The following is an 11,927-nucleotide window of genomic DNA, read 5'->3' as shown; positions in this document are numbered from 1 at the left end:
AATCTCACATCTGAGTACATATCTAAAAGAACTGAAATGAGGATCTCAGAGAGATGTGTGCATGTCCATGTTCATGTTCATTAAAGCATATTCACAATGGCTAAGAGGTGAAAGCAACCCAAATGTTCATGAACCAATGAAGGGATTAAGAAAAAGTGATGTATCCATACCAAAAAAAGTGATATATAGCCTTTAACTAGACAGAAATCCTGTCACATACTACATTGTGGATGAATCTTGAGGACATTAAGCTAAGCAACACAAATGAGTCACAAAAGGACAAATACCATACAAGCTCACTAATGTGAAGAATTTTTAGTAGTAAAAACTCATAGAAACAGAAAGTAGAAAGGTGGTCACCAAGGACTTGGAGAAGAGGGAAGGAAAACGTAGTGTTTAAAGAATTTAGAGTTTTGGTGTTGCAAAATGAAAAAGTTTCAGAGAGCTATTGAACAATAATTGAATATATGTAACATTATCGAACCACACATTTAAAAATGGTTAAAATAGAAAATTTAATGTTTTGGTTTTTACCATAATTAAAAAATGCTTTGTGGCTCACTGTGTAGATGCATCCCGTCCCCTGAATGTCTGGCCACAACCAGGGAGAGTCAGGACCATGCCCAGATGGCCCCTTAAAAGAAGGGTTTGAGTCTCTCCCAGAAAGCTTATAGTGATAGAATTCATCCCTGACCTGATCTCTGGTTTGTACCCCGTGAAACCCCATGGTAGAATGAATATCTTATTTCCCTTCTGACCAGACAAGAAAGAACTCTATTTCTTGAAGGACATGTGATGAGTTAGAACAATTCTGATCCACACTTTCTTATCATTGTTGAATATACCCAAAGGGCCTATATAATTTGCAGGGTGCAAAATAAAAATTTAGTATCCCAGTTGGAAGTAGGGAAGTCAATCTTCCTTTCTTATAGCTCACAGAAGAGAGGTGACCTTCACAGGATTGTAACCTCTGTACTGAGCTAGAAGTCCCTGCCCAGTTTTTGGGTGAATATGCTGTGGACCTGCCAACTCGGGGTGGGAACAGCACTGCCTTGACCTTCTTTGAAGTAAATGGGGTACATGCCTTCCCCTGACCTTCTCCACACTTACAGGCAGGCCCCCACCGGAGGCAGAGTGTCATTGAGGTCATCAGCCAGAGATGGGAAGGGAAAGGCCAGGGTACTAGGGGGTCAGGGAGAGAGCCCCAGGGAGGAGGGAGGCAGTGGAAGGTAGGACCACATGTGGGCTGATGCACCAAGCCTCTGGAGAGTACTCTGTTGTCCCATAGAACTTTACTCCCAAAACACAAATTTAGAGATAAAAATCTTTAAAAACTTCAAGATGGTAGCTATAGAGATTAAAACCAAGCATGGATTTTAAAACCCTTCTGAGGCTCTCTGGTCCTCCCATTCGTCAGACAGCTGCTTCTTCTAGTGCAGCGCCAGCCGCATCCCTGAGGCATCATGGTGAAAGCTATGGTCGTATTGGGCGCCTGGTCATCAGGGCTGCTTTTAACTCTGGCAAAGTGGAAGTTGTTGCCATCAATAACCCCTCCATTGACCTCAACTACATGGTTTACATGTTCCAGTATGATTCCACCCATGGCAAATTCCATGGCACAGTCAAGGCTGAGAACAAGAAGCTTGTCATCAATGGAAATCCCATAACCATCTTCCAGGAGCGAGATCCCACCAAAATCAAATGGGGTGAGGCAGGCGCTGAGTATGTTGTGGAGTCCACTAGCGTCTTCACCACCATGGAGAAGGCTGGGGCTCACCTACAGGGGGGTGCCAAAAGGGTCATCATCTCTGCCCCTTCTGCTGATGCCCCATGTTTGTGGTGGCTATGAACCACAAGAAGTATGAAAACAGCCTCAGCATTGTCAGCAATGCCTTCTGCACCACCAACTGCTTAGCCTCCTTGGCTAAAGTCATCCATGACAACTTCGGCATTGTGGAGGGACTCATGACCACAGTCCATGCCTTCACTGCCACCCAGAAGACTGTGGATGGCCCCTCTGGGAATTTGCAGCATGATGGTCGCAGGGCTCTCTAGAACATTATCCCTGCCTCAACTGGTGCAGCCAAGTCTGTGGGCAAGGTCATCCCTGAGCTGAATGGGAAGCTTACTGGCATGGCCTTCTGTGTCCTCACTGCCAATGTGTCGGTCGTGGATCTCACCTGCCATCTGGAGAAGGCTGCCAAATATGATCAAGAAGGTGGTGAAACAGGCATCAGAGGGCCCCCTCAAGGGCATCCTGGATTACACCAAGCACCAGGTCGTCTCCTCTGACTTCAAGAATGACACCCATTCTTCCACCTTTGGTGCTGGAGCTGGCATTGCCCTCAATGACCACTTTGTCAAACTCATTGCCTGGTATGATAATGAATTTGGCTACAGCAATAGGGTGGTGGATCTTATGGCCCACATGGCCTCCAAGGAGTTAGAACCCCCAGACCACCAGCCCCAGCCAGAATACGAGAGGAAGAGAAAGGCCCTTAGCTGCTGGGGTGCCTCTGCCTACTCAGTCCCCCACCTCACTGAGAATCTCCCCTCTACACGGTTTCCACACAGACCCCCTAATGAATGCAAGGGGCCTAGGGAGCCCCACTTTGTCATGTTACATCAATAAAGTTACCTGAATTTAGCCAATAAAATAAAAAATAAAACCCTTCTGAGTACCAGGCTCTGTGCAAATGCCGTGGCCACATGTTCATGAAGTTGTCTGAACATGCCAAACCCAAACCTACCTGAAACAGTAACCTCCTATGCACTCCGGGATGAGATCTTCTCAAGAGGTATCTACAAATGATGGGAGAGAGCAGTGAAACTTTCTTATATTTGATCCTTTTCAATGAATACATGTAATATTAGCAAAAACCCACTTATTTAGAAGAAAAATAATCTGCTTCTTTCTCCATGTCTGATTTTTTTAATTAAATTAATATGCAATCAAATTAGTAACAGCCCAATTACTTAGCTATCTGGGAGAGAAACTTGGGAATCATCCTTGACATCTCCTTTCTCTTCCTTCTTCACAATCAGCGATCACTATCTCCTACAGTGCCATATCCTAGCTCTTTCCAGAATCTGGTACCTGTACTTGGTCCCTTCTGCAATTGTCCCAGTCAAGACCTTGATCATTTCTTGCATGGCATATTACAAAAGTCTGTTGATGAATCTCCCTACCTTCCAACTGCCTCCGTCACTGGTCCATCTTCTACATTCTTGTTGGAGACATCTTTAGAACAGCAAATCTGATTATGTCATACTCCTCCCCATGAAATCATTCATTGAGATCACTGACCACTTTCAGGATGAAATCGAACTCCTTAGAAAAGCACACCAGATCTTTCACACTGGTCCCTAGTAAGTACTTCCCCCACCGTGGTCTCCAGCCAGTATTCACCCTGACTCTGTTACCTCCCTCATCGTACAGAATTTCTTCAGAATATTCCAGTATTGTTCATGTCTCCAGGCCTTTGTGTATGGGGTGTCCTTGCTTGGAGCATCTTTACTGCCTTCTTCACCAAATTTCTATTTGACCTGCAAATCTTGGCTTGTTAGTTCCCCTTCTTGCTCGCTGCACCTTCCCAGCATGTGGTAGGACCTATTATTGGAGGATCCCTATCACTTGGTGTTTACATTTATCAGAGCACTCACTGCACTGTTCTATAGTTAAATTTTTCAGAATATCACAGTTTTCAATTGGAGAGGATGACTTTAGCACGTGGTCTATCTTTAATTTTCCCCATATGATGTGAAACTCACAACACCAGGTCCTTGGCCTAAATGACACCACTGTAGTCCCAATGCCTTGGACAACTTCTGGAATAAGGTAGGCAATGGGTAGATGTTTGTTATAGGGAGGTAAGAAAGGAGAGAAGGGAGAAATAACTGGCCTGTTGCCAGCCTTCGAAGTTATCTTTCTGTCCTGGTCTTGGTCCCACATAACTTCCCTTATCTTAAGGTCAACAAACATTGGCAGCCCAGCCAATCTATTAATAATTGGTTATGCAGCACTGTTCCTTAGATGATGGGAAACAATGGTTTGGCCAAATTTAAGTGGTGGATATATGCAGACACAGTTTGATTCCTAACTTGAGAACTCGTCAGGTGAAACACAGAGCTACTAACACTTTTCTCCCTCAGGAAGAGCAAATTTATAAAGTTCCTATCATGTACTTTGAAAAAGAAACAGAAATGTCTAAAGATATACTAGAAAAATATTCCAGTTTTATGAACATAAAAAACCTTAAGATTGCATAGCATGCATTATCAAATGTATAGAAATGTATTCCACAAAGAGATAATTTACCATATATAAATTTTAAAAAATTAACCAGAATGGGGGTGGAGTCAAATGGAATACAAACTGTAACAATTAAGCCAAATTATGTTAAAAATAAATAGTATAATCATAACGTAGTGATTGAGGCTAAATAAGCACTATACACAAATACTATACAGGGGTTATGGATTAACAACTCTGAAACTACTTTGTGTGTATATAGGGTTGCTATTACACATAAAGGAAAGAGAGAATGCTAGAATGAACTCTCATGTTGGATTAGAGTCAGAGAAAGCAGTATGAATTCATGGTTTAAAAAAAATCTACATATATGTGTATATATACACACATATATATACACAGAGAAAGAGATACAAAATAAATATACAGGCATGTATATGCACCTAGTACGATGCTAATATTTATACCTAAATTTCCCAGTTATCTATGCTGAAAGAAACTAAAAGCCATGCGTGATACCCCAGTAGCAGTGAGCACACCCAGCACTCAAGTCTTGGTAAAAAGAATTAGGGATTCTTGGAAAAGTATTTGAATCCAGGACTAGGGCAGAAAGAATACACAATGAGCCGGGAGTATTTAGTATTGCCAAAAAAGTAAGGAAGTACTCAAAAAAGGATGGAAGAAGATATCATAAGGTAACAGAGCCAACCTGTATGTAGCCAAAGATGGAGTAATAACAAAATAAATAGCAATTGTATTAGATTATATCTTGTAGAACACAAGTAATATTAGTGAAGCTGTATTGATGTGAATCACCAATTGGATAAATAAATAGATTGGGTAGAAGGGGCATTTCTTCCTTATAGAAAAATTTCAAAGAACAAATGTAGAAGGAGTTAGGAACATAGAAAATATTTGTTAGAATATCATAGCAGTAATTTTTCAGGTGAAGGTCCATTGACTTTGCTAAAATTAGTAGGTGAAAGTATGAGGACAAACAGAATATTTGCATAGTCTTAAAATATCACCCTCAAGGTATTTATTAGGCACAAGTTTTTTAAAAAGTATCTTTACTGTGAAGAAACCCAAAGGACACCACCTTATCCAAGAGATTAATGTTAACATCAGTAGTAATAAGACATGCTGATGTTGTGTACCCTTAGTACGATGCACTGGGGAGGGCATATCATGTCTGTGGTATGCCTGTCTCAAAATAGAAAACATCAGACAAACTGAGGGACATTCTGTTAAATAACTGAATAATAATGTCCAAAAGTGTCATGATCTAGAAAAGGGAGACCAGGTGCAGTGGCTCATGCCTGTAATTCTAGCTCTCAGGGAAGCCGAGGAGGGAGGATTGCTGGAGCGCTTTAGTTCGAGACCAGCCTGACCAAGAGTGAGACCCTATCTCTAATAAAATAGAAAAATTAGCTGGGCATTATGGCAGGCACCTGTAGTCCTAGCTATTTAGGAGGCTGAGGCAGGAGGATCACTTGAGGCCAGGAGTTTAAGGTTGTTGTGAGCTAGGCTGAGGCTGCAGCACTTTAGCCTGGGGCAACAGAGTGAGACTGGATCTCAAAGAAAAAAAAAAAAATCTAGAAAAGAAACAGTCACAGATTGATAAGACCAAGGACATATGATGGCTGAATATCATGTGGGATCCTGGATTGAATTTTAGACCAGACGAAGGACATTAGTGAAAAAAACTGGTCTAAATAAAGTCCAAAGAGTTCATAGTTTAGTTATTAGTATGGTAATGATGTCAATTTCTTAGTTTTAATTATTGGACTTGGTTTTTAAAGATGATGATAGGGGAACTGGGTGAATGGTATACGGGAACTCACTGTACTATATTTGCAACTTTTCTGTAAGTCTAAAATTCCTTAAAATGCAAAGTTGAAAAAATAACCAGGATGGTAAAAGAGAAGGAGATAAGAAAGAAGAATGGCAAAGACTTGTTTGACCTTCTCTGAGAGAGGACAAAATACAATGTGGGATCAGAAGAGAGGTCAGAATGGCTCAACATAGCAGGGAGGTGGGAAATGTTGTTTTAAAAGTAAAGCAGTAAAAGTTACTGCTTCTCATTTTTTAACTGCTACATTTTGGAAACTGGGGGCCCATTTGAGAGCCATGGGCTCCCACTGGCCCTCACAATGTTAAAGCCCTATCTGGACCTATGAGCATCACTTCCAGGATTTGCTCTGGGTGTTTAAAAAGAGTAAATGAGTGGTTATTGGGGGAGAGTCTGGGGGTCTGTATCTCAAAGCCCCACAGACATCCTTACTAGGGAAGTCAAGCCCCAGAGTTGCCTCAGTGAACGTGGAAAAATAGCACAGGCAGTTAGGTTTGGGTCTGAATATTGAGTAGCATCTACTACCACGGTAAAGCTATTCTTGGCATTGGGCCTAAAAAGATCAAGCTGTTGGGCCGCAGTAAGTCCTTCATACACAGAATTCCCATTTGTCCTGCCACATTTGTTTCTGGGATGAGGACCAGCCCCCTTTTGCCTGCCACATTATTTCTTAGACCCATGAAGACATTCATTCAGATAATCATGTTTTATAAGATTGGGAGCCATTCGTGATATCTCTAAGGTAACTTGGAATATATCTTATTGTCTATGGTTTAATTCTCAAGGCAATCATATTTCTAGGTTTCCAAGAGATATCTTAAGTTCAAAGTATTGGGTTAATAGCCCCAGTGAGTGGTGGTCTCACCATCATTAATTATACAATCTAGTTAACCATCAACTTGGACACAGTACCCTTGACCCTACCTACCTCTCTTTTTCTGTCCAGAGCATTTGAAACGAACAAAATGTTGAAGCAACTAACTGTGAATCTGAGCCATCACATGCTACAGAGATGTGAAAGTGCCATCAGACATATCCTCATTCCCACTGATTGTGAGAGTTCCTTTAGAATTATGAATCTTGGGATCAGAAGACTTGAGATTGGCTTCTAGTGCCGGTTTCCAACTGTGTACCTTTAAATAAGTCATGAAGCTTACAGTTTGTTTTCTCATCTGCAAGTGAGGATAGTGATAACATCTAGTTCACAAGATTATTTTGAGAATCAAAGGAGATGTCGGGCGAGAAAGTGCTTTTTAAAGAGTGAAACACATTATGAATGTTAATTTTTATTTCACTGCCCCAACACAATGAAACACATGGCAATTTTTTAATTTAAAAAAAAAATGACAAGGCCAAATTTCAGGAAAACAATCACTTTTTTTTAAAAAAACTAAAACGTATTTTTTCCAGCACTTGGCTACATAGTCAGATGTTTGATGCAGTGGTTCTTTTCTATAGCGTCCTTAGCAGTGTGAGCCCAGTCTGGTTGCCAGGCCCATAAAAACAGAAGGCTGTTGATCATTAGTCTGTGTAAAACATAGCACTTGGGCATCGCACTTGGAACTCGCTTTTTAACTTGTTTCAAGAGGTGGCGCTTAGAACTGAAGAGAGTATTGTGTGCCTGAATGAGTGCACCAAAACACCAGGCCAGACTGGGTTGTGGGCACCCACTTATGTGTACAACTGCCTTTTTACCTAATTAATCCTCTCCCTGCAAGCCTGTGAACTTCACATTCCATTGGTAACTGGAACTCTGGATCCTGTGAAACCTGGAGGCTTTAATAAAATGTTATTTGTTCAGGGCCCTTGAAGCAATGATATCTAATGGAGCAGAAGCAAAGAGAAAATGGCCTGAGCTTTAGTAAGAACAGTTGATTTCCATCACAGATCTGGCCTTGTCTGTCCCCTGCTTAGAAACCTTGGAGGGCTCCCTTTCTGGACAGACTCCAAACTTTTTTCAGCCAACCCTGGGCTTGTTTTTTTCTACACACTCATGCTATTAGCCCCTTGCACCCCTCCCTCTCTGAGCTTGTGTTTCCCAAAGTGTGATTTGCAGACTACCTGTTACAAAGTAAACTGACAGTGCTTGTGTAAAATGCAGATGGCCTTACTGGACTTCCGGGACCCTGAAAACAGGATTTCTTGGTGTGGAGATCTCAGGAGGCTATATGCCAAAGCCAGTTTCCCCAGGAATCCCTGGGACACCCTGATGTATCCACACTCAATGAACCCTCTGTTCCTTGAGTTCAGCATGCATTTTATGCCTCAGTCCCTTTGCCTTACTCTTCTTTCCTCTCCACAAACTTCCTAAGCTTCCTTTACTGTGTACCATCTGTATGACAGATGCAGGGAGTCCATTAAGGCGTCAAGGCCCAGTTCCTATTTATAGACTCTTAGATGCCCTTCCTGATTCTCTCAATATGAGATTAACTGGGCACCTACTAGGCCTACTAGCTGTCAGGTACAACATGCAAAGAGGACACAGACATAGACCAGAGCCAGACTTTGTTCCCAAAATGTTCACTCAGAGTGACAGGACTTCCAGTTTCTGGTCTCTACTCTCTCCAGTGAGAGACTACTCTCTGAACCACAGCACTGGAAGAGCCTGACCTGTTAGCTGGTCCAGATGGGGTGGCTTTTTGTGGCACTCAGATGCAAATGCACCTTTGTAACTGGAAATCATTACGTGCCAAACCATCAGTCCTTTTCTTTCCAAAATGTCTTTCACTGAGGGAATGCCAAAGTGCTTTTCTAATAGGTTTGATTTGGGTACAAGATTTACAGAGGGCAAAGCCAAGGTTCTGATATATTAAATATCCCTCTCTAGATCTTAGAATAAGCTTGTGGCAGAGCTGAGTGCATGAGAACTTGTCTGGCATAGCAGACCATGGGACCTGCATACATTAGGCCCTCAACAAATGTGTGCTTAATGAAAGAATGAATTAATAAATGATTAGTTTCTTTGGAAACTTCCAAAAATATAATAAACCAGGCCAGGCATGATGGGGTGGCTCATGCCTATAATCCTAACACTCTGGGAGCCCAAGGAGGATGGATTGCTTGAACTGAAGAGTTCAAGATAGCCTGAACAAAAGGTAGACCCCGTCACTACTAAAAACAGAAAACGTATCCTGGCATTATGGCAGGGGCCTATAGTCCCAGCTACTTGGGAGGCTGAGGCAAGAGGATTGATTGCTCAAACACAAGGGAGTTTGAGGTTGCTGTGAGCCATAATGCCATAGCACTCTACCCAGTGCCATAGAGTGAGACTTTATCTCAAAATAAATAAATAAATAAATAAATAAATAAATAAATAAATTAATAATAAACCAACTCTGATAGGGCCAACCTGAACCCCGAGTCTCTCTGCTCTGGTGTTGAATGAGCTTCATATTCTGGACCTTTGGGTTTACACTTTTGGTGGGATCACTTTTTCCCTTTCCGTTGTAGATGTTTTAGCTTTAATAAGTCCAAGCTGTATTTTTCCCCAGTTTTACAAATTAGTTTCCTTTTACTTCCTAGGTCTATCGCTTAGTACTTTCAAAGTTTCTTTTTCTCTTCTCACCTTATTTTCTGGCTCTTCCCACCCCTCCTCCCCTCCCCCGCCCCCTTCCTCCCTGTGGCCCACATCCTGAGGATGAATGCAGGATTAATCCAGCAGGGAACACAATGTCTGTGAGCCACGACAGATGCACTAAAGCGTGCAGTGGTGATAAAAGGCAGCTCTGATGGGCTGTGTCAGGAACCCTCAGAAACGCTGCAGGAAAACATTTGCTAACCCTCTCCTGCCTCCAGGCCCTTGGGGCCCCATAACAGGATCATACCCAGAAAGACAAGGGAGAAAAGTGGTGAAACTAGAAAGTCTCCTTCCCTCCTGGCATCCCATGCAAGAGACTTTTCCCTAGAGCCAAAATTTGCTGGCTCTTTATCTGAAAGACCCCGAGTTAAAACTGTGAGTGGCCACAAACTTTGATTTTAAGCCCTAGATTGCTGAAGGAATGCTGTAAGGCATCTTGGGAGAGAAGATTTGTGTAACCTACTTTTGGCTTACAAAGAAAAAGATGAGCAGAAAGGAAAAAAAAAATCTCTTTAGTATTGTGCCTAATCCAATATCTGGGATGTGTGTTTATGTGTGTGCCATATGTGTGCAAAAAACACACAAATACACATGTGCATTTAGTGTCTATTTCCCCTCCAAATACATTTAATTAAAAAACAAATAGTTGCCTAAGTCACAGAGTCTGTGGGTATATAGGACAAGGCACAGAGTCTGTGGGTATTTGGTTTATTATGTAGTGAATCTGTTCTACTAAATACCACAAATTTTTACCCAGATTGACCTAATTAACAACAACAAAAATGATTGTTATGCCTATTGTAGAAGAAATATATGAAGATCAGGATGAGTCCCAGTACCAATTCACATTTACTTTTCCACTGAGTCCCATTCAACTTGCTCTGTTCCCTAGGCCCATGTCCCATACTGAATGCCTAAGTGTAGTCACTATGTGGCTGTTTGGATGGCTTGTTTTCTTGGGCTGTAGTCTTTGTCATTTTAAACATAGCCTCTGTCTCTATCCCTCTATCTTTCTGTCCTTGATTTCTGGTTTTCCCAGTTCTACATCTAGAAAGGGAGGGGATCCAGTTAGGGTAATGGCTGAGTATTCGGGTGGTTAGTGATAATACAGGCTGAGTGTCTAATCTGCCTCAATTCAATGCTCACCACTTTCTGAGAGCCTGAATTTCAGCCCTTTCCCATTGGTACTTCAGCATAAATTAGTTTATCAGATTTAGCTGCTCGATTCTAAGGTGATAAGATACAGGGTTTTCAAAGTTCCCTAGGGAAACACAGGTAGCAATAACATCCATTCACAGACCAAATAATTCTTGAATGCTTCCTGTGCCAATCACTAAATGCAGTGGGCAGAGGTCGGCATGGCAAACTTAGAGGGACTATGTCTTCTAAAGACAGAAAAGTGAATTCAAATATTTTGCTTGAATAAAGAATTTCTGAATTCCTACTTTGTGCCCCGCACTGTGTGCGGTGGTCTTGGAGACACTGGGTGAATAAAGCAGGTCTCTGCCCTCAGGAAGCTCATACTGCCTCTGTCACAGATGCTCTGAGCTAGGCTCAGCCAGTGGTGGAGAGAGCCCAGAGTTTGAGAGGCTCTGGGAATGGCATGGTAAGCGGGTAGAAAAAACAATGAAGTCTTCCAGGAGGAGGAAGCACTTGAGCTGTGGTGGGAATCAAAGAAGTAAAGAATAAGTCTTCTTGCTGTGGAGTTAGGAGGTGGAACATTCCATGAGGAAGGATCTCTGATAAATGACACGGAGACAGGATTGCTGAGGAGAAGATCATTGAGAACTCTGAATGCCAGGCACATTTTAGTTTTTCTTTTGTGATCATTGGGAAGTATCCAAGGGTTTTTGAGGGGAAAGTGACACTCACCCCCGGAGTAGGTATTTCCTGCTCTACTGGTGAACACAGGCTCACAATCAGGCTACCATGACCTTTTATTGAAAAATGAGAGAGGCATCAAAGATCTTAAGTCTGTATTATGAAAGAGAAACATGAAGATAAGCTAATATGAAAAGATTAGAAGTAGAAGGGAATTCAGAGAAGCAAAACAGAACTATAAAAGGAAACAAGTCTTATTTTATGGATGCCATAATGTCTCAGATCTTGTTGAGAATCTAATTTGAATTGGCTTAAGCAAAATAAGAACAGTATGTTATTTTAAAAACATTTAAAACTATGACTGCCTGAAAAAAATACAACAGTAAATTTCTCCTTCTGAATTGTAAAGTAAAATAGAAGAAGTC

The 11,927-nt window shown here is 41.7% G+C and overlaps 1 pseudogene; it reads left to right on the top strand.

Moving 5' to 3' along the window:
* The first annotated feature begins 1,555 nt into the window (after positions 1-1,555).
* Positions 1,556-2,632, top strand: LOC100941068 (annotated as a pseudogene).
* The last annotated feature ends 9,295 nt before the right edge of the window (positions 2,633-11,927 follow it).

Source organism: Otolemur garnettii, unplaced genomic scaffold (assembly GCF_000181295.1).
Source record: "Otolemur garnettii isolate 467f Iridium unplaced genomic scaffold, OtoGar3 scaffold00122, whole genome shotgun sequence".
Taxonomy (NCBI): domain Eukaryota; kingdom Metazoa; phylum Chordata; class Mammalia; order Primates; family Galagidae; genus Otolemur; species Otolemur garnettii.
Note: the sequence above shows the minus strand (reverse complement) of the source record. Positions and strands in the feature narration are given on the sequence as shown.